Raw genomic sequence first — 25,865 nt, forward strand, 5'->3', positions numbered from 1 at the left:
CATCAGACCTGTGTAAATGCACACATGTTTCAGGAGACAGAGGTACAGATTAAACAGGGCTGGGTGAAAACCTACGAAACAGAGCCTGAACACACAGGTAGAGCCTGTGGCTTCACTCAGATGGTCACCCTTGCTGGAACATGCAGGGCACATGGGCCTAGCCAGGCAGCTGAGTGTTGATGCAGGTGAATCGGGCTGTGTCAGCCCTTTGTGCCAGGGCATACGCCCTGCTTCCCTGCAAAACAGGTCTGTCCCTGAGATGCTGTGGGAGAGGTTCTTCCCCAAGCTAGAGATTTGTGTGGTTGAGGCATTGCACACGCCAAGATGCATATGACTGTCTTAGGAAGAGAGACTGTATGTGGGAATAATGGGGCTCTCAAGTGGTAGTCCGAGCTACCACCAAAATAAGTCCTTGTCATGCTGGCAGATGGCACAAGGCAGCACCTTGCTAACTTTTCCTGTTATGACCCAGTTTACAGAATGGTGATTTCAAGTGACCCCAAATACTAATGGAGACATTCTATAAAATTGAATTTGTATCAGGCCTGTGATCTTTCTGAAAACTCTCCTGATCTCTGCTCTGCAACTCGTTGGCACAGGCTTGCACATTTTGCAGTGACCAAGCTTCCAGGCATCCTCTGGAGATAAAAGCACTGAGTAAATAAATCAAAGGGAGGGATTGCTCTGTTTCTAGTTCAGCCTTACTGTAAGACTGTAGTAGCAGTGACAGCAAAAGCTGTTCTTGCACCTCCCTTGATTATGTCCTTATCTCCTGGTACGATGCACCACACGCTGCTTGCTCTACAGCGCAGCTCTAGGGCTGGCGCCCATGTGCCGTGCTCCGTTCCTGCTTTTGTGGTTGCACATGCTTGTGCGTGCCTGCAGAACGTGTGTCTGTCCCGGCACAGTTGCCAACACCCATTCCGGGCACATCTGCGTGATGATTTGCCCGTGTGCGATGTGCGTTTGCCTGCGCACGTGAGCACGGTGTGTGCTGTGCACGCCGAGGCTGCCCGGCGCTCTCGCCGTGCCAGGCAGGGACCGGGGCGGCGCACGGCCCCGGTCAGCGGCCGCGGGCGGGCTACCGGAGCGGACACGGAGCTCCGGGAGCCGCCGGCCTGTTCCAGCAGGCGCGGAATCCCGCGCTGCCCTTGTGGAGGCTGCTTCTGCCTGCGTGGCCGGCCGGGATGCCCCGGGATGGGAGATCCCGCCGGCGGCGGCAAGCCCCGCATCCCTGCGGAGACCCCCGCCCCCCCGCCTGCCCCCGGCTCCCTCCCGCCCGGTTTTTGGGCGAGGGCTCTGCGTGCTTTGTGTCGCCAAGCGCCGCGGCCGCGGAGCCAGTCCCGCCGCTCGGTGTTTCCAGATCCGCGCTCGGCGGAAGGCGCCGTATCAGGATAAGAGTCCCCGCCGCCGCCACCCGCCCGCTCCCGCCAGCCCGACCCCGGGGGCGGTGGGAGGCGCTGGCTCCGCCGATGGCTGCATTTATCACGCTGGTGGCCTCGCCAAATGATTTAACCCTTCAGGCCCCCTCTGCAGGCGCCTCCAGCAGGCGCGGTGCCCGGCCCCGCAGACTGCCCGGTGGGCTCTGGGTCTCCTGGCCCTACCGGTTGGCAGGGGCAGAAGTTCCCTCGTAGCTCCGGCTCCAGTAAAGCTCAGCCTTTTCTCGGTTTGCTGATTGGCAGGGCCTGCCCTGGACGGCAGCAGTCTCCCAAGACCAGGGACAGCCAAGCCAGGGCCCCACGCAGAGCAGCCCAAATACATCGAGAGCTAGCAGCAAAGGCCATCTGAGGCCGGGCAGTTGTGGTAGGAGTGAAGCTCATATCCCATGCCAGGATTCTAGCAACATCAGGACTATGTAGACCTGAAATGATTTCCCTAGGGCTGTAGTGAGCATCTGAGGTGTTGGGAGGATAAGGCTGGCTTTCAGGGTGTACAGGAGTAACAAGACGGGAAGAAGACTTGAAGAACTGCATTCTGCCTGCACCCATGCAGGCATCAGGAGTGCATCAGGCATTGCAGCAATAGCAAGGCATCCCGGATGCTGAGTCTTGGTGTCTTTGTGATCCTGGAACCATGTCAGGAGTTTGTCTTTGCTAGATGATGGTCTGTCAGCCATGCTGTAGCTGCAGCAGCGTATTTTCATTTGGAAAGAGGATGTCTCAGTGTGATTAAATTCTCCCTCAGTACCTCAGCACAGGCTGTGTTTTGCCTTTAGGACTGCAGCAAAGGAAAATCCCAGCGTATGGAGGGGGCCAGTGCCCAGCTCTAGCATGAGGATGCTAAGCAGGAGACTCTGGCTGGCTGGCTGGCTGCATTGCTTCATGTGTTGTCTTTGATCTTCTACGTCTCTTTTGACTGCAGTGGGTAAACAGTCTTGCTCTGCTGGAGATGTGATGGTTTATAAGGAAAGGTGATCCTGTTTAAAAGAAGAAGCCGAACTGGGCACTCCTGATTCTGTCCAGGTCCATCTAGACAATGGCACAGGCTGCCTAGGCAGCTGCAGAGGTGGCAAAGGTAGTGCAGGCTCCTTGCAGTGGCCTGCCCTGCTCAAACTCCAGTGAGCATGAAATGAGGAGAACCCGTTCTTTCCCAGCTGGCTGCAGGATTGGGTACAGACCTGGGGCCTCTCCTAGGCTGGCTTTTTTCCATTTTCTCTGAGCAATGGCTTTGTGGTACCATCAAAACAGAAGTGGGATGGAGACCTTGCAATGCAGTCCAAGGGAGATGAGGCACATCAAGGACTCATGAGACTGTGGGATAGAATCTGTGCCAGTGTCTGAGCAGAAGAAGAGGACACTCTGGCCACGACTCTGCATAGGGATGGGCAGGACTGAGAGGAGCATGGGAAGTGATGAAGAGATGTTTTTAGGCCTGAGTCTATCTCAGCGGTAGCAACATAGCCTCTTCCATCTTCTTGCTGGACCATTGCCTTTCTGTGGGAGAATACAGGATGAATTTGTGTGCCAGGTTCTGTGGATTTAATGCTGGACTGCCACCAGCTCCCTGCTCCATAGCTACGTGGATCAGCAAAACAGAGAGCTGCTCCCAAAACAGGCATTTCACAGCCTCAGACTCGTTTCCTTCAGCGCAGTTCGTCTGGACTCTTCTACCTCTGGTGTGTCTGCTGGGGATCTGCTGGAGTGATCCACTGGGGAAATGCTTCACAAAGAGGCAGCTCCAGCTAAATGTGAGTCACATAATTAATTCCAGTATAGTTAATTGGACCTAATTAATCATATTCCTAAATGTAATGAGGGCCTTGCCCACAGGGGTCTTGTGAAGGTCTGAGCTTAGGGCTGGTGTTCTGGAGAGTCAATGGGAATGAACAAGTCCCAGAGCCTTGGACATAGCTTAGGATGGGCTCCCATCTACTCCACACGTCCTTGTCGGCAAAACACGACAGGACAAGGCCAATCCTTCTGACCCTGTTGCCCTGTATTCTCTGCATCCCACAAAGGTAGAATGTGTCAGGAGCTTGTAGGTGGTCAGTCCCAATTCTTCCCAGGGAAGGCTGGAGTCACTGTCACAGATGGCTCCCTCTTGGTCCTTAACTAGTTTGGGAGACTAGTTTTGTATGTTGTGTGTAAGTTTTGTGGTTCAAAGGCAGGAAAACCCCATGCAAGGGAGGAATATGTAACAGCCAAGTCTGGGCATCTTGGCTGAGGCTTGCTGAGGTGTACCAGGCAGCTCCTGGGATGACCTGCTGTCGTGGTGGTCGTGGCTTTGGCAGAGAAAGGCTTTCAGGAACTCCAAGGAATCTGCTTCACCATCTCCTCCCCTATCTGTCTCTCCTAGTGTGGGCATAATGATAGAGGAGGGCAGGGGGGAGACTGGAAGTTGCCATCAAGTGCAGGCAGGGTAGCTAGCCCGGCAGATGTTAATTAAAGGCAGAGGCTCAGTGCTGAATCAGCAGCGACTGGTCCTCTTGCTGACCTTTCCCAGTCTTGCTTTGCCACTTGCATGTGCACGGGCTGGGAGAGATGTGAAGGGCTGTAATGTAGAAAGCCCAGAAGGTTGCAGGGAAGGAGTGGGAAGAGAGGCAGCCAGAGGACCTGGAGGACAGGTGGTTCCATGTGTCCCCTGTGTACCACACCTGGCTGAAGGAGCTACCTGTTTGCCTCTGGCACTGAGCTGTCACGCCAGATAGTGGTGGCTGGGCACCATTTTTAACCCACTGCACCTGTGCATGCTGTCTGCAGGGACGTGAGCCCAGTGCTGCTACTGGGAAGGATGAAAGTGTGAAAAAATATGTCACTGCTTGCTGATGAGGCATTTGGGAGCTCACCAGAGAGGCAGGGAGATATATGGCCACAGCACTCCCCTGGAGGGGTATACTTCTCTTGGGTGGCTAGTGTAAGCAAACGATGCTCGATGCAAAGGGGTTCCCAGTGCCTGCCCACTCGTGCAGACTGCGGCCCTCCGAGGTAAAACCCGGAACATCCGCAACCCGCCCCTTCTGTCTGCTTCGGCCTCGGGTGCTTTCCACAGGCACTTCTGCAAACGGGCGAAGCCACCCTGTGCCAGGTGCCAAAGAGGCGCCTGCAAAGACTGATGTCGCGTCCTTCCAGCTGGTGTTGGAAGCAGCCGGCGCTTCTCTCTCCCTCCTTCGGCGGCGGCCGCCGCCGTTGCTCTTCGCTGGGCCTCGCCGCAGCACCGTCTGCCCGCGGGGAACGGGAGGGCTCCGCCGCATCCCCTCACCTGCCCGTGGGGAACGGGGACGTTCGGGGTTTCGCCGCCAGCCCCCCTCGCCTGCCCGTGGGGAGCAGAGCCCCGCAGCTGCCGGCGCCGGGACGCGCCCACGCGGGGCGGGACGAGCGCTCGCTGCCCCGCCCCACCGGGAGATGTCCCCGCGCCCCGGCAGGGGGCGCTGCCGCGCGCCGTCCCCGGTTTTGGGGGTGCCGCCCCCACCCCCGTCTCTCATCGCTGTCCCCCCGCCGCCGGTCCCGGGCAGGCCGGCTCCTCCGCCCCGGTGCGGACGCTGCGGGTGTGAGCAGAGGGGCGAGTCTGTGTTAATTTTCAACCGAGGCCGCCGCCTCCCGTCAGTGGAGCTGGATTGCTTGTCCCCACATCACCTTGAGCTCTGCAACTCTGGGGATGCTGCCAAGTGGTCCCTGCCTCCAGCCCTCTCCTCCCAGCCCCACCCCTGGGCGGTTGGTGCGCTTCAGGCAGGAAGGTGGCACGTCCTGGTTGGGATGCTGGTGGCATCGCCCAAGAGCGGGCAGGCTGCCTCCACAGCCTGGTATGCGTGTGCACTGTGCGACTCCCGTCCGTGGAGTCTGTTGTTCAGGGCAGGAGGGTGGTTAATGCCTGGAAAACTTGTTGGTAAAAATAGTAACATGCTGCTCTTCTCAAGTGCTGGAGCCAGTCCTTGTGCCTCGTGTGTAGAATTACAAAATATCCTGAGTTCGAAGTGACCCACAAGGATCATCGAAGTCCAACTCCGCACAGGCTCTGGGAGATGCGGCAAAGAGGGGATCAGGTGTGGGACCTCCCCGCCACAGTGAGGCTCGAGAGAAGGACACGCGGGGTGTCGGTCCGAGCAGAACGGGTGGCTTTGCGGGCCGGTGTTTCGGATGATAAAGGGCAGAAGGATGTTCAGCAGGAGCAGCCCTCGTGCTATCGCGGGGAGGACTGGGATGCAGTTCTGCAGGTCCCGGCGGTGCTGGGACCCGTGTGCCATCGCGTACATGTCTATGAGACGCGTGGGTGTGCGACACCTGGATGGCCACTCGCAGGGCGCCGGCCGCTCGCCGCGGGAGGCCCGGGACGGGCGGCGGTGCCGATCCCGGTCCCCGGCGGCGTCGCTGGGCGGCCGGCGGGGCGCCCGCGACCAGGAAGCGGTTAATCGGCGCGCGGGGCTTTTATTTTGACAGGGCAGCGCCGGGCTCCGGCTCGGAGGAAAGTGAATGATCCTGTTTCTCCAAATGATTATTCAGGCTCCGGCGGAGAAAGGAGCACTCGGCCCGCAGCGCCTCGCCCTCGCCACGGCGCCCCCGCCCGCGCCCGGGCCGCCGCGCCCGCCGGCTCCGCTCCCCGCCGCCCGCGCCCGGCCGCCCGCCGCAGCGCGGGGAAGCCGTCCGCGGCCCGGGCCCGGGGCCGGGCGGGCAGCCGGGGCTCGCCGCGGCCGGACGTCCACCCCCGCCGGCGGGCGCGGGCTGGAGCCGCCGGCTCGGTCGGCGGAAGGAGCGGCGCGGCGGGGCGGGGGGCGCCGCCGGCAGCGGCCCCGACCCCGCGCCCTGCGGCGGGCGGCCGAGCCATGAGCGCGGCCCGCGCCGCCGGCCCCGCGCCGCTGGCCGGCCCCCAGCAGCCCGCGGAGCCGCGCCGCGCCGCCCCGGCGGGCTCGCCTGGCCTACCCTGAGCCGCTCCGCCGCCGCTGCCGAGGTGAGTGCCCCGCCGGGCCCGGGCAGCCGCCGTCCCATTGTTCCGCCCCGGGGGGGAGCCGGGGCTTCACGCCGGCCCCGCACCGACCCCTTACCCCGCGCAGCCGGGCCCGCCTCGGGGCTGTCATCCGGACGGAAGGGCAGCCGGCAGCCGCCGTCCGAGCCGGAGACTCCGGGCCAGCCGCCGTACCACCGCTCCCGGGGGCGGCGATAACTTGACTGGGGGACGGCGCCGGCCTCGGCTCGGCCTACCCGCCGAGTCCGGCCGGCTGGGGATGAGCTGTCAGTGTCCCTGCTTGCCTTGGACATTGCCCCTAGTCCGCCGGACCCTTCCCGATTCGCTCTCACGTCTCGGGGATCGCTCTTCCCAGGTCCTTGTCACCCATTGCTGCTGCGGCCGCGGGCGATTCCTCGAGGACAAAAGTGCCTCGACTGGGGCTTTTCTCTAGGTGCAAAGAACTTACTCGGGTTGCGTCTGGTTTTACCGGAGCTGGTCTGGATTTTGCAAGACGTTACTGGTGCTGTTAAAGCCCCACGGAGGATTGGAATTTGCCACGTTTCGCGTGGGGTTTAAACAAATACTCCTGTCAGAGCCCATCCTAACTATCAGGGGAGACTCTCCCCTCTCTTTGCGGTGTTCTACTCGATAGACTTCGGTTCCCTGTTGAGATAAATCAGGCATGTTGTCGGCTTGGAAGGAAAATGAGAGAAATACCTTGTGCACAGAGAGGAACCGATGTAACAAAACCTCCCCTGCATTGTATTAGGGACGTGTCTTTAGCAGGTGGTGAACTTGTTCCAGCCCCGCTCTGCTAGCAACCACTTGCTGGAATAGAAATGCGAGAAGGATGCATATCTGAACACATAAGTAATGTTACATGACAGGGCAGGCTGTTGTGTTGTTGTGTGCGGCGGCGTCTGCACGCCTCGGGGGCAGCTCCGTTTGACAGGGTGTCAGGCTGCGGCAGCATACGGTTTTGTCCTGGCTCTGCCAGGCAAAGGGCTGCCGATGGCATAGCGCAGAGGACAACCACGCACCTTTGGCTGTGGAGTGATGCTACAGGAGCCCTAGCTGCGCACTCTTGACCTGCAGGATCTGTTCTGCGAATGTGGGTACCACTCATTACCCTGCCCAAATGCAGTTTCATGCCAGGCACGCAGTAATGACACGCAGTTCCTTCCATCCATCAGTCACATACAGGGGTTGTGTGTGTGCCTTGCTTTGCTACTTTGGTGGCAGGAGGGATAAGAACAGTGAGTCACCAAGGAAGTGATTTGCCCAAGGTCACTTGGCAAGGCTGTGTTGGTGCTGAATCAAGACCTCCTTTGACTCTGGTGGCTGTGGTAATGCTGGCTGCCACCACACGTGGGTATGTAATACACACCCAAGGCTGGTACTAGTGCAGAAATGTCCAAGTCGATGTTGTTGCCTGATTCTCCTTGGTGGAAAGATGAGCGTATCAGTGTGCTGTCTCTACAACAGCTGTCTGCTCCATTGGGACTTTTTCCAGAGCATTCATAACCTAAGTGGTGAAGAACCTTTTTGTTTGTTTTTTAATGTGTGTGTTGCCATTTTAGCAGAGTAGATGGGATTGGTTGCTCATTACCACCCTGACCTGCATCTTCATTACCTAGAAAATCCATTTCATGGTGTTTTCTGCGGTGCAGTGTTGTAGGTGTTACTATGTCTCCCTGCCCTTGAAAGTCCGTTTTCTCTTTCCAGATCCCCACCACTGGAAAGAAATAAACAGGCAGCAATTAAAGAAAAGCCTGCTTAAAAAACTAGAAACCACAGTTGTTCAGCTGAAGAAAGTAAAAGAGTTGTGTTTTGTACTTTAAAGCCCTTTTTCATCTCACTGTGTTGCTGTTGGAAGGTGGCTCTCTGGCCACTGTGTGACAGAGGGGACAGATAGCTGCATGAAGCAACTGGGCCATCACAAAGCTGGACATAGCAAGCTCACTGGGCTGTGCTGCTCCAGGGCAGCTGCCAAGGATGTGCTGGAGTTGCACTTTAGTTCCAGGCTAACTCCAGCTTGCAAGCTGTGGACTTTGCTCATACTGGTCTGGAGTTTCTGAGGTCCGAGCTCAACTCAGCCTTTGACTTTTCTATCGAGTTGTCAACCCAGCTGGCATCGTGCCCTCCATACTTGCTGTTTTGGAGAGAAAAAAACTTCGGTTTTTCTTTTCTCCACTGCTGTTCTCTCCTGCTGAACACTGTGAGTGCTTTCCCTTCTGGCAGCGCTTGCTGTGTGGAGGGATGTGGAAAGGAGGGGTAGCTGTAGAGGAGGCTCTTGGTTCTCTGTGGGGAGCATCAGCTGTGTCCCAACCAGTGGCTGTTTCTTACTGCTGTGGAGATGTTGCTCTTTGTTACTCTGGTCATCTTCAGCTGGTTTCAGAGTCCCAAGATGGGTTCTGGGATTGTTTTCTGTCTCTTTCAGCCCCGTCTCTTGTCAGTACAGTGTCCAGTTCAGAACTGGCATCAGGATAACCCTTGCTTCTTTGCCCTGCTGCTGCTAGGAGGGAAAGTTCTTACTGGTCAAAGCACTCGAGGGATGTGTCTGTATTCCTCAGATGTCCAGATGTGCTGCTGTAATGGGTTTTAATCTGCTCAGGTCTAGTCATTTCCTGGAGATGGCACAGGCTGGCCTCCAGCTCTTAATTCCTTAGGGCTCCATCCAGTTTTAAATACCCTGACCGACAGATCTCTCAAGCTGGTCTCTTCTGGGAGAATAAGTCCTCTGTGGAAAAGCACAAGTTTGCTGTTCCTGTCTGAGAATGCATCAGCGGTCTGTTCCACCTGTGAGCCTGCTCCTGAGCTTCTGTCACTGCCTCCTCCCAGGGATGTCGGCTGTCCCCCAACAACCTTTGCCAGGCAGAAGCCCAGAGCTTACTCTGAAAATGTCATTTTCCTCGTGCTGTTGCTCTTTTGGCAGAGACCCAGCATCATGCTAGTGCCCTGGACAGAGGAATGGGGGGGGGGGTGAGGGGGGGCATGGGAGAGAGGGCACCTAGGAGACTTGTGCTGTGTTTGACTACTTTTGACATTTTTAACAGGAAATGTGGTATGTAGATGCATGGATATATAATATAATGCAGGGTAGAGATATCATAGTGATATGATGTACAGATGCAGCAATATTTTGTCAGTGTTATTTAAGCTGTATCAGAGAAGTGCAAGGAGGATTGCCAACACAACTCTTCTGGAAAATCAGAATCTTAATGCCGGTCAGGACTTGGTGTCAGTCAGCTCTCCTTTCCTCCCAGGAAGATGTTGACTGGCAAATGCATTTTCTGGTGATCTCGTGTGTGGTCCTGTGTTTCCAGAGGGTGGCGGGAGTTGCGGATTCTGACTTTGTGTAGTTGTTCTCCATGAGATTTAGCTACCCTATGAGGTTTCTCACAGTGCTGAAACTCCCCGTCCTGGAGTGAGGGGCCTAGGAAGTGTTGTGGTGGCTTTGCTTCTCAGTTGTGCATCTTCAGCAGCTCTGTGTGGTGCAGATCGTGAGGATGGCCACAGTGATATTCCTCAATTCTTTTTGACTTCTGTTTTGAAGTTGTGTGCTGATTTCCAATGGGCTGGTCTTAGCTGTTTTGGTTTGGCTTCCTTTCTTCACTGCCCCTGGCAGCCCTGAGTGGAAGGTACCCAGGAACTGTTACTGGAGATTGGTGGGCATGGTTTCTGTTGCTGTATCTTGCACTTCATCAGCCTCTCCTGGGGAGGCAGCACCAGTCAAACCGCTTGGCATGGAGGAGAGGCACCCTTCCTTCTTCCCTGGTGGCTATTGCAGGTCATCTACTTAGCACCAGACCCTTCCTGGGAACTGGTTTTGTTTTCTTCCTACCTGATCTTCCATGAAACTCAAAGGTGGAGAGGGTGACAGATTTTGTTCTAACTGGGACCAGTTCATGATGGCACTTGCAGTTGCCACAGGGTTATACTCAGCAGGATCTAGTGTAGAGGAGGCAGTTAGTTCTAACTGGCACCTGCTTCTGATTTAAGAGAAAGCCATGCTGTGAAGGGGCAGCTTGTCAGGAGTCCTGCTCGCTCCCTGCATCCTTGGCCGGCAGATCAGTGCTTGTTGGTCCCCAGGGCAGCCTGGGCCATGGTGTGGCAGGAAGATGGAGCATGGCTCGTCTTGGCATGGCTATCCGAAGCCTGTACCAAGCCTTGGAAGTGGGTGTGCTGCTGTTGGGCATCCTGACTGGCTCCAAGTCCTGCTTACTTGAGCCTGGACCTGATGCTCCTGCTGCTCTTCTTCCAAAGCATGGGATCGGAGCATCTAAGACAACACGACTCCAAAATGGACAGGGTTGCCTTGATGGCAGCTACAACCCTGCACTGGAGAAAGCAGTGTGAGGATGATGGGCTGCAGTACCCTGAAGAGAGAAGCAGGAATCTGTTCTCCTCTCGCTCTGTGTGTGTGTCCATGTTGGGCACAGTCAGTGTTCAGCCCTTTATGAAGAGGTGGTCTGGTGTCTGAGCACAAGTGACTTCCCTGTGTCCTGGTATCCTTGCTGAATTGTCAGATGGGTGCATCAGGCAGTGGTTTCCAGCCCCTTTTCCACTGCCTGTGATGGGAGGACAGTGCCTTCACTTGGCATCATCCTGCTGCATCATTCTGGGCAGCTCCAGACAGAGGAACATGCAAGCTATGCCTGGGCATCTTTGGGAGACAGGACTTCCCCAATGTGGGCAGCTTGTCTGGCAGCTTCAGCTGGAGCCACTAGAGAAAACAGCACTTTGATGCTGGGTTTTTCTTCCCCCAAAGAACTGGAGCTGTGTTTGGGTGTTGGGTTTTTCAGCTGTGACTCGGGATGCCTGGAACCCCAGCTGGGGGATAATGGGGAGCCTCTTCTGGTGCTGGGGTAATAGCCTCAAGATGGCTTTAGGACTGCACTATGCAGTGTGCCCAGAGGTGGGGCGTCACCCTGTTTGGTGATGAGCGCTGCTGGAGCCAAGTCCTGGGCCAGAAGCCAGGTTTGTGATCTGTGCCAGAGAGGGCGAGACTTGGAAAGCGAAGCAGAGCTCCTCCTAAGTGAGAGATGGACTGAAATACTGAGCAAAACCACAGAGTGCTCCTTGTTCCTGCCTATGCCTACTCGTCTTCTTTCTTCCCAAAGTATGTGGGAGGCCACAGGATGGATCTGCTAGGGAGCAGGAAAGCTGTGCTCCTCAAGCCCGTCTGCATCATTGTGCCTCTTCAGGGTGCTGGTTGGGTTGGTTTTTTGCAGTTTTATTTTGCTGTGGTTTTTTTTCCTTTTAACCCTGATATTGCTGGATCTTCCCCATCCTTGCTGTTACTGGTTTGACAGCCACCTCCTTGCAAGGTGTGCTGTCCAGAGCAATGGTGTGTTTCAGTTGCACTGCTCTTTCTGTCATAGGTCAGCTGAGCAGCTTTCCTTTTCCTTGCTCAGCTCCTGCTCCTGTGGCTGAGAAGAGCAGTGGGCCAGGATATGGTTTGTGTAGAAGATGCTCTGTGGCACTGCCTGTTTACAGACTCTCTGCTTCTCAAAATGTAAGCACAGGAAATGCCAGGCTCCGCTGGGGTTTGTGTGAGCAGCGTGGCTTCTGCACGCTGGGTGTCTTGCAGCCTCTGGCCACAGCAATCTTCTGCCCTGTCACAGGACAGAAGAGGTTTTAAGCACTCTGCAGAAGCAAGGGCTTTCTTTTTTTTACCTCCAAAATAAAGGCTGGGAGGAAAAGTGAAAGGAAGTGACTTAACCAAAGACAGGAAGGGAATATGTGGCAGAGCTAGGGACAGAAGCCAGGATTCCCAACTCCTGCTCAACACTCCTACTCTGCTGCCTCTCTGGGTCTCAGCCTCCTATTCAAGGCATAAGCAGGGTTTTCTACTCCTCTGAGGTCAGGAGCTGCTCTCTTGAGGTATCTTCAGTGCTCGGTGCATCTTTGAGTTTTCCAGCAGGATTTGCCCCGCTGAAGCTAGAAAGCTATGACTTGTGTGATTACAGCCAAGTTGCAAACTGTGTCCTTGGCTACTGAGTGGAGCTTCTGATACTCCAGGGAGCACCGTGGTCCTTGTCCAGTGTTCACCCTGCAAAGAAATGCTGCTCTCCAAGAATGCTGTGCCTTTGTTTGGAGGGCCATACCCACCTTTGTCTTAAGGGTTTACGTTAAGGGTCCTGTTTCTCTCTGCTTGCAGTGTATCCCCCGCTAAACTTTGCTTCATGAATGGTCTTCCTTGATTTGGCACCCAGGGCATGGTACCTGTCTGATCAGTTCTGCATCAGTTGCCTGGTTCTGCAGGCAGGGACTCTGGATAATTGCAGTCTTCCTAATAGAAAAATAAAATCATAATATGCTCTTTGGCAGAAAGATCCTGCTAAATAGCTGTGTATCAATGAATAGCTGTACTCCCCTTCAGATAGGCAGGGGCTCCAGTGTTGCTTCATTCTGTTGCCGTGCTGGGCTTCAGGCCTCTGGAAAGGCTGCAGCTGGGAGAGAATGCTGGTTTATAAAAAGGTGGCTTATAAAAAGCAAGGGTCCCAACAACCCACACCGTAGGTCTTCCTGCTCAGGGTGGGGAAGAACTGGATGGGGAGCTGTGAAGGGTAGTAACTGAGCAGAAAGGCTGCATCTCTGGTCAACTCTTCTCAACATCAAGCTGGCCAAGGCTGTGGAAACCCCTGCAGCACTGGAGCTTTCACCACTTCCTTGGCAGGATTTGTTCCAGCACTGATCTGTAGCAGAGGATTGGGCCAGACAGGGCCTGAACGGAGCAGGTCCGGCCACAGGCAAGCCTCAAGCATGGCAGTTAGGCTGGGCTGAAAGCTGCCTGTGTCCTGCCTCTGTGCAGCCTTGTTTGAACTTTCCTCTGGCAAAGAGCAAAAGGAATTGGGGAGACCTAGGGCTGGTCCAAGCAAGTTTCCTCTGTTTTGTCCGCCCCCACATGCAATCGGGGGGTGGGGGTGATAGCAGCAGCTCCAGACTGTCCTCCCAGAGCAGAGTGGTTTTGGGGGGGCTTTGGTCATGACAGCTTTTGAGCAAATGTTTCTTTGCCTCTGGTGTTCCCTGCCTCTTGGGCAGGGAGGGAGAAGTGAAACTGTGGTTCAGACCAAGTCCTCTGGATGGCAAGAAAATTGCTGAGTAGCCGGTTTCCAGGTTGCCGAGGTTCTAGCCAGGGCCCGGTGTGGCTGCCAGAAGCAACAGGCTTGGAATTTCCTCCGCCTGGTGCCAGCTCCACTTGGGCTGGCCACAGCACCTCTGCTGGGGCCGTGGCTCCGCTTGAGCTCTGCAGATGGGGCGCTCCCAGAGCAGGGGTTACACTGGAGCTGGAGCTGCCCCCCTCATTCTCACAGCCTGGTTTCTATTTTCTTTTCCAAGGTCCAAGATGTTTTGAATTATGCAGCCTGCGCCTCCCGCGGGGCTCCTTGAGCAGCCGCCTAACGAGCTGAGCTCCTGACAAACTTTGCTCTGGCTTTGGCTATGCTTGGAAAATTTTACAGCCTTTTCAGAAAAAGGAAATGCCAGGAAAGGCCTGTCTCTTCTTACTTTTATGAGGGGGTCCCAGTTGAGAGAGGGTGAGATGAGTTTGGAAGAGCAGACAGGAAGGATTTTGTATGTGGCGGTACATACACTTTCTAGTGATCAGGGTGAGCGGACTCTGTGATCTTCCTGTAGTGGGCACAGTGGGGGTGAGACCTGCAGGGCACTTGGTGGATGCACTATGGACACAGGAAGCAGTGACTCCTTTGCTGCAGGGAGGTGGTGGTCTGTGTCTTTCCTCTAGCTGCCAGCATAGCCACTGGCTGTTTAATTTTCACTAATTATGCTTTTTCTGAATGGCGATGGTTTTATTTCTACTGTGGTCGCAGGCCACGTGGACGTGCTGCATGTCGGTCCCCAAGGCTCGGGGGAAGGATTGCCACCGGGTGCTGTGCTGGTGGTTTCCTTATCAGGGGATAGCACAGCGCCCAGGCAGAGTGTTGTGGGCATAGGGGTGTATGAATGCAGGTGCTGCCAGCATGATGTTTTTACCCTGGAGGGATAGTCTTGTGTCATTTCTCCCTTTGGATGAGAAACCATGTTACAGAAGGAGAAACTGGGACCCAAAATAAATGGTGACTTGCTTGCCTTCCCTTTGTAAGATGGTGCTGAGAAGGGAGCAAGAGCCCTCTGTTTTGGGTAAACTCCCCCTTGGTGAGGTGCTGAAAGTCTGCCCTTGCATTTGTCTGGTTTCCTTCAGGAGAGCCCACCAGTGATGTCATAGATCTCTCAACAAGTACTTCTGTCTGGAGAGGCACTGAGGGTACAGGCTGGTCCTTGCCATCCTCCTTGCGTACCCTCCCAGTGTTCCAGATCCCTTTCCAATGGTGAAAACGTATCTGTGGAGACTGGGATGGGGTTCTTGGTTGGAGCCTGTAAAAACACAGCAGCCTGGGGAGTTGTGGAACTTCTCCAGTGGGAGGGGTCGAGGTTTCTGTGTGATCCATAGGCATCAGCTGCTGCCAGTCATTGTGGATGAGCATCAGACGTGGGCAGTGCTTGTTCTAGGTGGAAGGCGCCTCACACTGGTCCTGCTTTGAGGGCTTTGCCCGTTACACTTGTCAGGAGTGTGGCTCTGGATAGCTATTTGATTTGGCAGCCTGTGCAGGCCTGGTAGCCCTAAGAGCGGGATGCAGGCACCAGAATTGTGCCCTACTCTCCCTTTTTTCATCGCTCTACCCATCCTCTGCTTTCTGCTATTTTGGACAGGAGAAAAAGCACCTCCTCATGGCTGTGTCCCCTCCTCCACCTGAGAAATGAGTGATATATCCCCTTTCCTTTCTCGGGGCTCATGCACAGAAGCTGAGAGTACATTCGACAGGAGAGGCCAAGCACCTTCACTCTGCTGCTGGGAATTTTGAGAGTGGCCCTCCTGTTGGCTTCTCGCAGTGATGAGCTTCTCCGTCCCAGCTCGTTCTCAGAGCTCAAAATGTGTGGGAAGCTGCTGGAGACGCTATTGAAAAAATAGTTAAATACTTTATTGTTATTTATTTCTGTGATGCCATCTGCATATATATGGTTTAGAATGGCTGAAGTGGATGGTTTTTGTACTCTTTAATTAGTTTCCTAATTTTCAGTGGGGAATCCTGTTTCATGTGAACTTGACATTGTGAAAGAAAAGACCAAGCTCTGCTTGTCCTGTTTGCCGTCAGAACAGTACAAACCCAAAGGGAGCACAGATAGGTGCAGGGGCATGGCTGTGCTTCAGTCTGTAGCACCTCTCCTCCCAAAACATTTCCACAGGTCAGAGGTTCAGTAATGATCTGCCTAGACTGCCCACCTCCTTTGGAGAATGCAATGTGAGTTTTTTCCTCCTCATTCTCTTAAAAAAAAAAACCAAAACCAAAAAAACCACCAAAGCAAATAAAAGCCGCTCCAAAACCCAAAACCAAAAAGTCAGTTTCATGAGTTGAAATTGCAAACATCTTGTTGATAAAAAAAGAGGTGCTTTGCCTAAAGCAGAGCTTCAGCAAAGAAGTGTCCAGCCATTTGCAAATATCTTGATATAATTTTAGCCCTGATGTGTTATTTTAGTGAGAAAAGTGATTTTTCCACCTGCTTGTGTGGTCAGGACCTTACCTGTAAGCAGTTGCTTCTCACCCCACCTTGCGATTTCAGAATATTTGGAGACTCAGCTACTGGTGGCAAATGTTTCTAATTTAGTTTATTATGCTTTTTAATCAAAAGCAATTTCACAAAGTCCTAGTCTGATTAAAATGTATTCCTTATATTAGTAGGGTTTGGTCTTCCTTTTTTTTCCACCATACTGTAAGAGCCCCAGGCATTTTTCTGATGCTGTTGCAATAATAGGCTACCATTGATAAGTCCTTTCCCCAGAACTCCAAGTAGCAGCCTAGAGGCCCTTGGAGGGGCCCATGGAGGTCCACAGTGGGTAGGTTTAACACCAGTGAAGCAAACTAACTACCCTGGGATTTCTGAGGTTGATGCTGGCAGTGCCATGTTCTGAGCTCTTTCACTGGAAAGGGACAATGTTGACGTCGCTCAGGGCTGCTGATTTCTGTCTGGGTGATGACATTTATATTCATCTCACTGCAACCAGATGGAGAAGTTAATTGCTTTGCCCAGCCTCGGGTTGAAACAATACTGCAGAAGAGGGTAACTGTGGCTGGTGGTTAGTTAGTTGGAAGCGGAGAGAGAAGAGGTGAGCATATCCAAGAGTAATGCCATGTTTTGGCATTGTCCTTCCTCCAAGACCTGGTCCTGAGCATATTGGGTGGCTGCTCTTTCACTGTTTGATCTGTGGCTGTTTCTGTCTGTGTGTGGTCCAGTGGCTGGGGCTATGGTGGCTGTTTGCAGTGTTTTCAGAAAAGCTACCGGGGGTATGCAAAGAATTGATCTTTCTTGGAAGCTGACAGAAGAATCCCAATAGCAAACACTCCAGGAAGTCAGGCTCCTACTTCTCTTGCTACTTTCTTGCCTCCCCAATGGGCACAGATATTGATGTACCCGTACTTCAACTCAGATCATGTGCAAGTGGCTCAGCGTGAGGTGAGAGCCCAGCAGTGCTTCTGCCAGACATGATGTGCTGATGATCAGGGAGGGGATAAGGCAAAGCTGGGACTTGGCTCAAGAGGAGCATCCAGGCTCTCCTTTGCACACAAGGTGCGCGGGGTCCTCCCTGCTCTGGTGAGCTGTGGCTAATGGCTCACCCTGGACTCGGAAAGGAGGAGGGGTGTGGGGGAGTTGGGATTGTAGCATTGAAACAGTAAGGAATCTGTGCTTCGCCCTTGGCCAGTAGACTAGTCTAATGCCATGTCTGATTTGCATATCAATTAATTTTTATTTTAAAAGGACTCAAGTGGACCCCAAGTGCCAGACTGCATCTCAGTATGCTGCAGGAAGAACCCAGGAACTGCTTGATTTGGTCTGAACAAGCCTGTGGATGGTATTGCTTAATGAGTCAAAGATAACCCTCTGGGTGAAGTCAGTTCCTCTCAGTCTGAAATGGGCAATTGCCAATTTTTCTGGGGGTCTTCAGATCCCGTTGAACAGTCTGGGCAGTGATTGAGTGAGAGTCTTGTGGTCACTGGTGATGGTCAGGATCCTCTCTGATGGTAGGATGCCTTGCCTGGGACCTGCCACTGCCCTCGGGGGTCCCAGTGCCAAGGGACCAATTATCTAAGGTGCTGCTTCCCATCATTGTATGACTTGTCAGACCCAATGCTGCTCGGCTGACCACATCTCGGGTTCAGGACAAAACCCATGGGAGAGGGATGGTTGCAAGGTAGCTGCTGGTTGTAGAGCTCCTCTGGTCAGCCTCACTGCTGTGGGATGGGGAGAAAGCCAACATCCCCTGCCCAGAGGCAGGAAATGAGAACCACGTGGGCTGACTTGGAGCGTCACTGGCAACTCATGCTTGCAACAAAAGCAGTGTGGCTGGGATTGGGCTCACGGGCTGACTGCCGTGGCGCTGGTGGTCTTGTTCAGTGTCCTCCATTTGCAAAGAGAGGGGGGGCAAAAGGAGTGTCCCCATTTGGCTCCAGTGCTCAAAGGGGGAGGCTGCAGCCAGAGCTGGTCTCTCTTCCTCTTTCTGCTGTGCATCCACCCTTAGGCACTTGTCTGGGCTCTCACTCTGAGTGTCCAGCTGTTGCATATGCCAGGAATAAAGGCAGCTCATGGGCTGTGGCACGCTGCCTTCGCCCAGGCCCCTGTAGACAGACTTGGCCCCAGCACAACAGCTGTGCTGGGGTTTGCAGCTGCCACTGCTTCCAGGGCAAGAAGGGTCTTGCAGTTTTCATGACAGGGGTTTTTTCTCCTGCATTTGAGGTCTCTCAGCAGTCATCCTGAAGTCTTCCTCCAACCCCAGCTGAGGTGCCAGGACTCCCACTTCCCATCGCTGAAGTAGTGGTTATCAGAGGGTAAAGCAACGTAAGCTTTTAGGTGGACCCTGTCGTGTTTGTCCTGTTCCATTACAGTGCAGCAGCAGTGGTACCAGCCGCTGCCTTCCTCCCCTCTCTGGGCTGGAGCGCTGCAGGCTCTCAGCAAATGCTGTCTGCGGACATCTGCTGCCTCCTCCCCCACTGCCTCCTGGCAAGCGGCAGCAGCTTCCCAGCAAACAGCCTGCTCTTTGCATCACCCCCCACACACCCGACCAAAGCTCCCTTCTGCTCTTACAGGCACCTTCGCAGGACCTTGAAATGGTGGTTTCCCTCATGCTGGCTTGGCTCCAAGCAGCCTTCTGCTTCACAAGACCATAGCTGAAAAAAATCAGGGTGCCTGATGGAGGAGAAAGGCTTATTAAAGGTGATGGTTACCGGGTTCTGGCTCATGATTCAAACAGGCAGCCCTCTCTTTGGCGGGGCTCCAACCAGTGCCTGAGGCAGGCACGAAGTCTGGGGCAAAAAGCTTGGAGCCGTTTGACTGGAGCAGATGTGGCAAGGTCAGCTGTGAACTGCAGCCCTGGTGCCAGAGCTGGATGCTTTGCGCCGGTGTGTGGCTTGAGTGTGTCATGTGCAGCTAAGGGAGGCAAAGTTCACTTTTGCAGGTATTCATGTGGCCCCTTCCAGGAGACAGGAGCTTTGTTTCTTTCTACTCTGGCCAAGTAGTGGGATTATGTGGTCCTTGGTTGTAGACAGCCACAAGGCTGTGGGTTTCTGTCCCCTGAGAATAACCCCCAGGCTTGATAGTCCTGCCATCTTGGCAGTAGGAAGCACCTGGCAAAGTGGCATTTCTGTGGGTTCAGTCTCTCAGTGCTGCTGCACCTGGTTCCCATCTGTGGGTATTAGTGTTTTGCACCAGAAGGTGTGGCAGTAACCTAAGAGATCTTTACCCCAAGCCCAGGCAGTCCCCTAAGCCACAGTTGCCAAGATGCCCTGGCTGCATCTTGTGTGCTTCTAGCCTGGGGACTTCTCTGGAGAGCAGAGGAGCTGGGAGGGATGGAGCAGAAGGATTTAATGAAGTGGGCACGAGAAGCGTAGCAAACTCCTTTCTCCTGAAACCAGTGAAGCAGCAGCTGGGAGCATGAAGGCAATGCCTATCTGTGATCTCAGGGAATGCCCAGAAGGAGGGCCGAGATACATGGATTAGTCAGAAGAGATGGTAGAGGATGAAAGAGGACTCAGCAGCTCTGACTGTAAAGGCAGTTTTGGAAGAAGGAGCTGGAGGGATTGCAGGTGGGACACGTAAACAGGAGCTTGGAAAGATGGGATTAACAAAGCCAGTGGGGAAATTTGCCATTTTGTACATGGATCCAGAAAGATGTGAGCACAATTTGAAGTGATTTAGACAAGAAGGCACAACTCTGTGTTTGGAGGGAGAAGGGATCATCATCTTCACTGTGACCATCTTTGCGGTGGAGGAGTGCAGAGGCGCAGCCAGATCCCCCCAGGCAGCTTGGAGGAAGCTTGGTGTAAGGTGGAGGAGTATTGCTTGGCACACAGTTGACAGTAGGTTCTGGCCCCCCTGTTTAGTTAGTAAGGCTGTGGTCCATGGCTGCATCTGGTGTCAGAAGTGGTAGTGGGAGAGCTGTGTGGATGGCATGTAAATGCTGCTGGAGGAGCCTGCAAAACCATCTGAATACCTGTGATGGATGTGGCACGGAGTTGGGAGCTATGGGACAGGGTGTCTGGCTGACAGCGAGCAGTGAGACCAGGGGCTGCATGGCAATCAGGGCCAAGGCTCTGTGGTGTCACTGGCAAAGGGCCCTGGTACACCTGTCAGCACACTTCTGGGTGCCAGTCTGTGGCAGCTGGGCCCAGTGCTGCTGCACGGAGGGAAAGAGCCTGGAGCAGATCCAGCAGCCAGACCCAAGTCGAGTGCTTGGGTGTGCTGTCTGCCTGGGCAGTAGCCGCAGGCCCCTTCTCCTTGTTGGTGTGGCGCTGAGCATGAAGGAGGTGAAGCAAGGAAAGGATGAGGCATGTGTTTGAGAGGGAGATGAGAGATGCCACTGAGAAACAGATTTGAGCTCTCTTCTTTTTGTGCGGTCAAATACTCAGTGGGATGGGGGCAGAGGGGCTGGGCTGCAGGCCAGAAACACTCACGCACATCCCTGAGAGGGGAAGCTGAAATGCTGCAGGAAGTCATGCTCTTGCCTGCACAGGTGATCCAGAGCTGCTGCAACTCAGGGGTGACACAGCAAAGCCATGGCTCCCCCAGCCATCCAGAGCCCGTCCCAGAGCCTAGGAGGAGACAGCTAAGGAGGTAAGAGGGCTCTGGCAGGCAGCCTTTAAAGCCCCCGCTGGGGAATAGGGGTGTCACCAGCAAGGACTGGTAGGTTCTGGTGTTTACCCAATGCTGAGGAGAAGCAGAAGGTGCTGTGTGAGGCCAATTGTTGCCTCTCCCGGGAGATCAGTGCGGGAGTGCAGGGGAAGGCAGCTGGGCACAATGTTATCCTGAGAAGAAAGCACTGATAATTAGAGACAGAGGGAGCACCAGGGCCGAGGAGATTACTGGGGAGGACATCCTTCCTTTGAGCAGGGAAGGGGTGCCAAGGGTCTAGCAGGACGCTGGCCACAGGAGCGCTCTCTCCTGTGAGTGCCATGGTTAGTGCCTCTGGTTGTGACTGTGTGCCCAAAGGCTTCCCGGAGGGAAGTGGCATGGCAGGTGCAGGCATATGAACTGGAGGGACTGTTGCTGGGCTCAAGGAGAGCGGTACCTGGCTCTTCTCCCTTCTCTGGTGGTGCTGGGTGCATTCCTCTTCAGGAGTTACCATTCTCTCTGTGCCAAGGCTGGTACAAGACTTTTCCCAGGTGCTTGGCTGTCACCCTTCTGGGCTCTTGTTTTCCTCTGCAAGGAGTCCAGCTCCTGGACTGGGCCTGCAAGCACAGGACTCTGTCACTAGTGGGTCAGGAGCAGGCTGAGCCAGCACACGGGGAACTAAGCACAGGCCCCAGGCAACACTGAAGCACCAGCTGGCCCTTTTGGGAGGCCAGTGGCCTCCCTAGCCCAGACTCGTGTGGGGTGGCCCCAGTGGGCCTGCAGCAGCTGTCTTCCCTGCACTGGAAGGATGGAGCCAGGAACGGGGGAAGGGAGAAGTCAGCCTGCAAAGGGTTAATAGTGGCTCCAGCCTGCTGCTCAAAGCCCAGGCCCTGCTGCAGGAGTGGTGTCGAGCAGCCTGCTCCAGTTGGCATCTGTCCCAGAATGCTTTGGAAAAGCACTGGCCTCTGACCCCCAGTACAAACTGAGCCCAGCACGTGGGAGGGAGAAATTACTCCCAGACCTTCAGGCTCCAGGGTTTACAAGCTGCCTGCAATAAAGCAGCCATTTTTCCCGACAGTTATTAAATCTCCCCTTTTAGCTCACTGCAAACCTCTGCCTGTCGTTCCCCTACCCTGTCCCCAGCCCCACGTTGTGCTTCTCCTACTCAAGCCCAAAACACCTCTAAAAGGTGAGGCAGGCCTTTTGGGGGAAGGCTGAAGGCTGGGGAGAGCTCCAGCCACTGGTTCATGAGCAGTGCCCCTCACCCTGCAGCAGCGGGTCTCATCCGGCTTGGCTGCTGTACTTGTGTCTGTCTGCTTCCTGCATGAGCCAGTGCAGGCAGCAGCAACCTCCCTGGGTACCTTGCTGCAGCAATCCCTGGGGAAATCCTGCACCTGCTTCCCCCACTTGCGGGGTGCACATCTGCACCCCTGTTCTGAGCCCCCATGCAGCCAGTGGGGCTCTGCTGATGGACCACATTTCAGTGTTGTTTTAGTGTCCATGCTGGGGACTGGGAGCCAAAGGGCAAAGGTTTTCTTCTTGGCCTTGCTGATGGCTAGGGCAGCTATGGACAGGGCCTTGGTTTTTCTTTGCCTCAGTTCTGCTATCTTGAAATGGGAACAGGAGCAGGTTTTGCACTTACCTGTCGTCAGCTCCTTAGGTAACTTATTCTGTCTGCACTCCCTGCAGTGAGCGACAGATTAATTGCCAGGGAGGCTGGCCAGTTTCTATGGGAGATCACTGCGTGGGAGGCTCACGAGGCTTCCTTCACCAGCTAGTGTTTGTAATGACTGCTGCAGCTGCAGACTGCCAAGAACTGCTTATTCACATAGGATTTTGTGACCATTCAGTTGTATGGAAGAGCCGAGTTGGCGTGGAGCAGTGAGCACTGCCTGTCTGGTGCTGAACATGCCAGCATGTTGAGTTGCTGCAAAGGGTGTGGGGAGCACGTGTTTTTGTTTGTACAGTACTTTGGGAACAGAACACTCGTTACAAGTGGCTACCATGCCATGGGCACTGTGGGAGCCAGATAAATAAAATGGGAGCTGGTATTTCAAAACAACCTCTTCCCTGCTCCTCCCACTGCCTGTGCACATTCCTCTGGTGAGGAGCAGGCAAAGGTGAGGAGGTGCCCACAGAATGCAGCCGTAGCCCATGGCCCAAGAGCAGCAGCAGGCAGTCTAGACTCCACAGCTTTCTTCCCAGCAGATGTGGGACACATTGAATGGAGCAGGTCACCTTAGCCTTGGCCATGCCACCCATCAGGCAGGTGACACGTGCCTGGGGACCCAGACCGAAGTCCCTAGCCCTTGAGGTAGCTGGAGGAAACCAGCTCTGAGGGTAGCCCTGGAGCCTTAGGCTTTCACTGCACTTCTTTTTCAGACCCAGTGGTTTGCCAGGAGCAAAGTGCCTTAGCGGGAGTCTCACACTGCACTGGCACTGGCACCGGCAGACCTGTGCTGCACCTCTGGGCACAATGAGGCAGGGAAGTCATTTTCCTAAACGTGTCTTGGGCCGGTCTAGGATTTACTCGATACACAAGAAAAAAGCACGTTCATCCGAATCCCCTTCTCTCCTCTCTCTGAGGCTTGGTTTTGTTTTTAAATCTATATGGCAAGCGACCAAATTGGCTGAGTCAGTCAGCTGGCTGGCCACCAGAAGTAAAAATGCGGTTTTGTCCCCTCCCTTGTTCCAGCCCCCTTCCCCCTGGATTTTTTTTCTCCTTCACTTAGCGACAGTTTCATGTATTTACAACAAACCTCTTTCTGCTTCATTCTCTCTTGGGGCTGGGACAAGTGGAAGCTGGTTTTTATTTTCAGAACCAGCCTAGGGAGAGAAGGTGCAGGAGGGCAGCCTGGCTTTGCCTTCTTGCTTCTGCTCACAGTGATGCTGCCTGGGAGGAGGGGGAAGTGTTTACCAATGCTCCTGGCTGCTGTGGTATAGGGATGGTCTGGTTGAAATGTGCCCTGAAGTTGTCTCTTCCACTGGGAAGATGGGAGCCAACACTCCTGTGTGAATAGCCAACATCTTGTAGAGGGGAAAGATGCTCTTTTGTCAAGGGGGAACCAGGGGTATTCGGCTGCTCTGCTGGCACTCTGCATGGGCAGCTGGCCAGGTTTCAGGCACCTTGTGCTGTTGGGCTGCTTACGATGCCTGTATCCTGAGGACAGGAGCCCAAGGGGTGGTTTTCTTGCTGTGTCCTGTGGTTTGGGCATCAACATTGTTACTTCCTAGGCATCCAAATTCTGTAGCCCCATCTGTGGGCAGCCTTGTGACCCATTCCCCAGGGTGGAGAGGAGATGGCGCAGGGGGTGAAGCAGGTGTGATCCAAGTACTCACTCTGCTCCTTCTCTCCTTCCTTGTGGCAAGCCTGTGTTCCAGCCTGAACTGTGTGACAGATCGTGACAAGTCATGGGATCTCAATGTGTGTCTCAGCTCCCAGTGGGTCACTGGGTGCTGGAGCGTATGGCACCCCACAGAAGTAAAACTTACTGAGCTGTAAATAAAGGAGGCTCCTCCAGTGAGAAGTTTTCAGATGCTAATTGGCCAGTTGGCTTCAGAGACAGATTTTCTTAATTTCTATGTTGATTTTTGCTCTTTCAGCTGCATACAATACAGCAGATTCTTCAGTCTGACTCTGGCTTCCATGTACTTCAGCAAGGGGGCTGCATGAGAGTGAGCAGCTGGCTGCCTGCTGTGAGCCATGCAGTAGCTGAGGATACCCACATTGGTCTGAACTAGTTTGCTGCTTCCTCTGTCACATATCACAACATAATCGCAGGACATACTTCTGAGGCAGCAAAGGTGGGGAAGGGGAGAAACTGATTTAATGTTTTTTATTTTAGCAAGGATGTGATGGGCTAAGAAATGTTAAAAGGCAAAATAAGTCCTTCACAATATTTTGCTCTGTTGAAATGAAGGGAACTGAAAGATGGACAAAGAGGCTTGAAAACACAGTGGGGAAAGGTACCCACAAGTTGCTGGTAAGGCTGAGCCTCTTTGCCACATGTCACATGGGGAATGCAGACATGAGGGGAACAATAGCTATATTATTCCCCAAGAGGTATGTCTCTGCACATGTAGTTGTGCCCCCACCTCTTCTCTGATGGCTGCTGGCCATCTTTGATGGTCAGCTATATGGTAAAGCTGGAGGTGGCTGTGAAAGTGCTGCAGTGTGCAGACATCTGCGGTTCATACAGGAATTGTGGCAGCAGGACAGAAGAGGTGAGGAAAAGTGAGAAGCAATGCTGGGATCTGGTGTTGGCAGAGATTTCTGGGACTGGAAATTAGTAGAGGGTAATGGATCCTGCGTGTTTGGTGGGCGGTAAGGGGAGCTTTGAGGTCAGGAGGATGCTGGGGATGTATCTCCTGCCTTGTGCCTAGTCCTCAGCCTGTCATCACTTGTCTTTCCTTTCCCATCTCTTAAGAGCTTATGCCCGTGGGCTTGAGGAGGTGGGGGGAGAGGAGAGCTCTGTAGCGATACCTGAGTGTCTCTCTGATGGAATCGCTGTGCCTGACAGAGCCACCCTTTTTCCTTAAACTTACTTGTGGTCATTCACTCCGCAACCATCCAAGACAGAAGAAGAAGAGGAATGGTTTGGAAAGGAATATAGTGGTCTGCAGTTTGCTGGCACCTGTGGCCAGATGCTGAAGTGGATACCATTGTTTTCCACCAAACATGGAGCACACTGGGGACCTGACCCGGTACGGGAACTTTTTGTGTGCAGTGCTTTTGGAAATTGTCTGTGTTAGTGGATGTCTACTTGATCCTGGTACTTACCCTTTTGGTTTTGCCAGAGAGAAGGAAACAAGACTTGTCAGTTCAGTTTTGTCCTAGTTGGTGTCATTTTTCAGTCCTTGCCTAGCTGGATTGCAAACCTGTGGGGATCTCGAAATCCCATTGCTCTTTCTGACAGATAGGGGTCGGGAAAATAATCCTGAAATTGATCTGCTGTTTAAATCCTTTCCATCTTATGGTCTGAAACCTCTGATGAACTGCCTGGCCTTCAGCCCCCCTGTTTACACCCTAGCTGGACTCCTCAAAATGCTGGTGCTGCCTTACAGCTGTTTGTGATGTTCCTCCACCCAACAACAAGGTTTTTAAAGTCGAGGGAATGGAGGAGGGAAGCATCCCTGAGGGACTACTTAACTTTCAGACTTGCTTGCATTCTGCTCCCCAGGCAGGTGACTGGAGTTTGGCACAGTCTGTTTCTAACCTCATCACCAGGAAAGATGCTTGTAACAAGGTCTGACCCATGGGCAAACTTCTAAACAAACACAAACTCCTGCAGCAAATCAATACCTGGATCAATGGGGTTTTTTTC

General features: G+C 54.1%; 1 protein-coding gene across 1 annotated transcript in view; it reads left to right on the forward strand.

Annotated features, from left to right (window-relative positions):
• The first annotated feature begins 6,323 nt into the window (after nt 1-6,323).
• Nucleotides 6,324-25,865, forward strand: part of BCL9L (BCL9 like) — a 46,036-nt gene continuing 26,494 nt past the window's right edge. The window contains exon 1 of the mRNA XM_048328619.1: nt 6,324-6,381. The gene's annotated coding sequence lies outside the window, so the exon portion shown is untranslated. The remainder of the gene's footprint in view (nt 6,382-25,865) is intronic.

The sequence above is a fragment of the Corvus hawaiiensis genome, chromosome 25 (genome assembly GCF_020740725.1).
Source record: "Corvus hawaiiensis isolate bCorHaw1 chromosome 25, bCorHaw1.pri.cur, whole genome shotgun sequence".
NCBI classification, from domain to species: domain Eukaryota; kingdom Metazoa; phylum Chordata; class Aves; order Passeriformes; family Corvidae; genus Corvus; species Corvus hawaiiensis.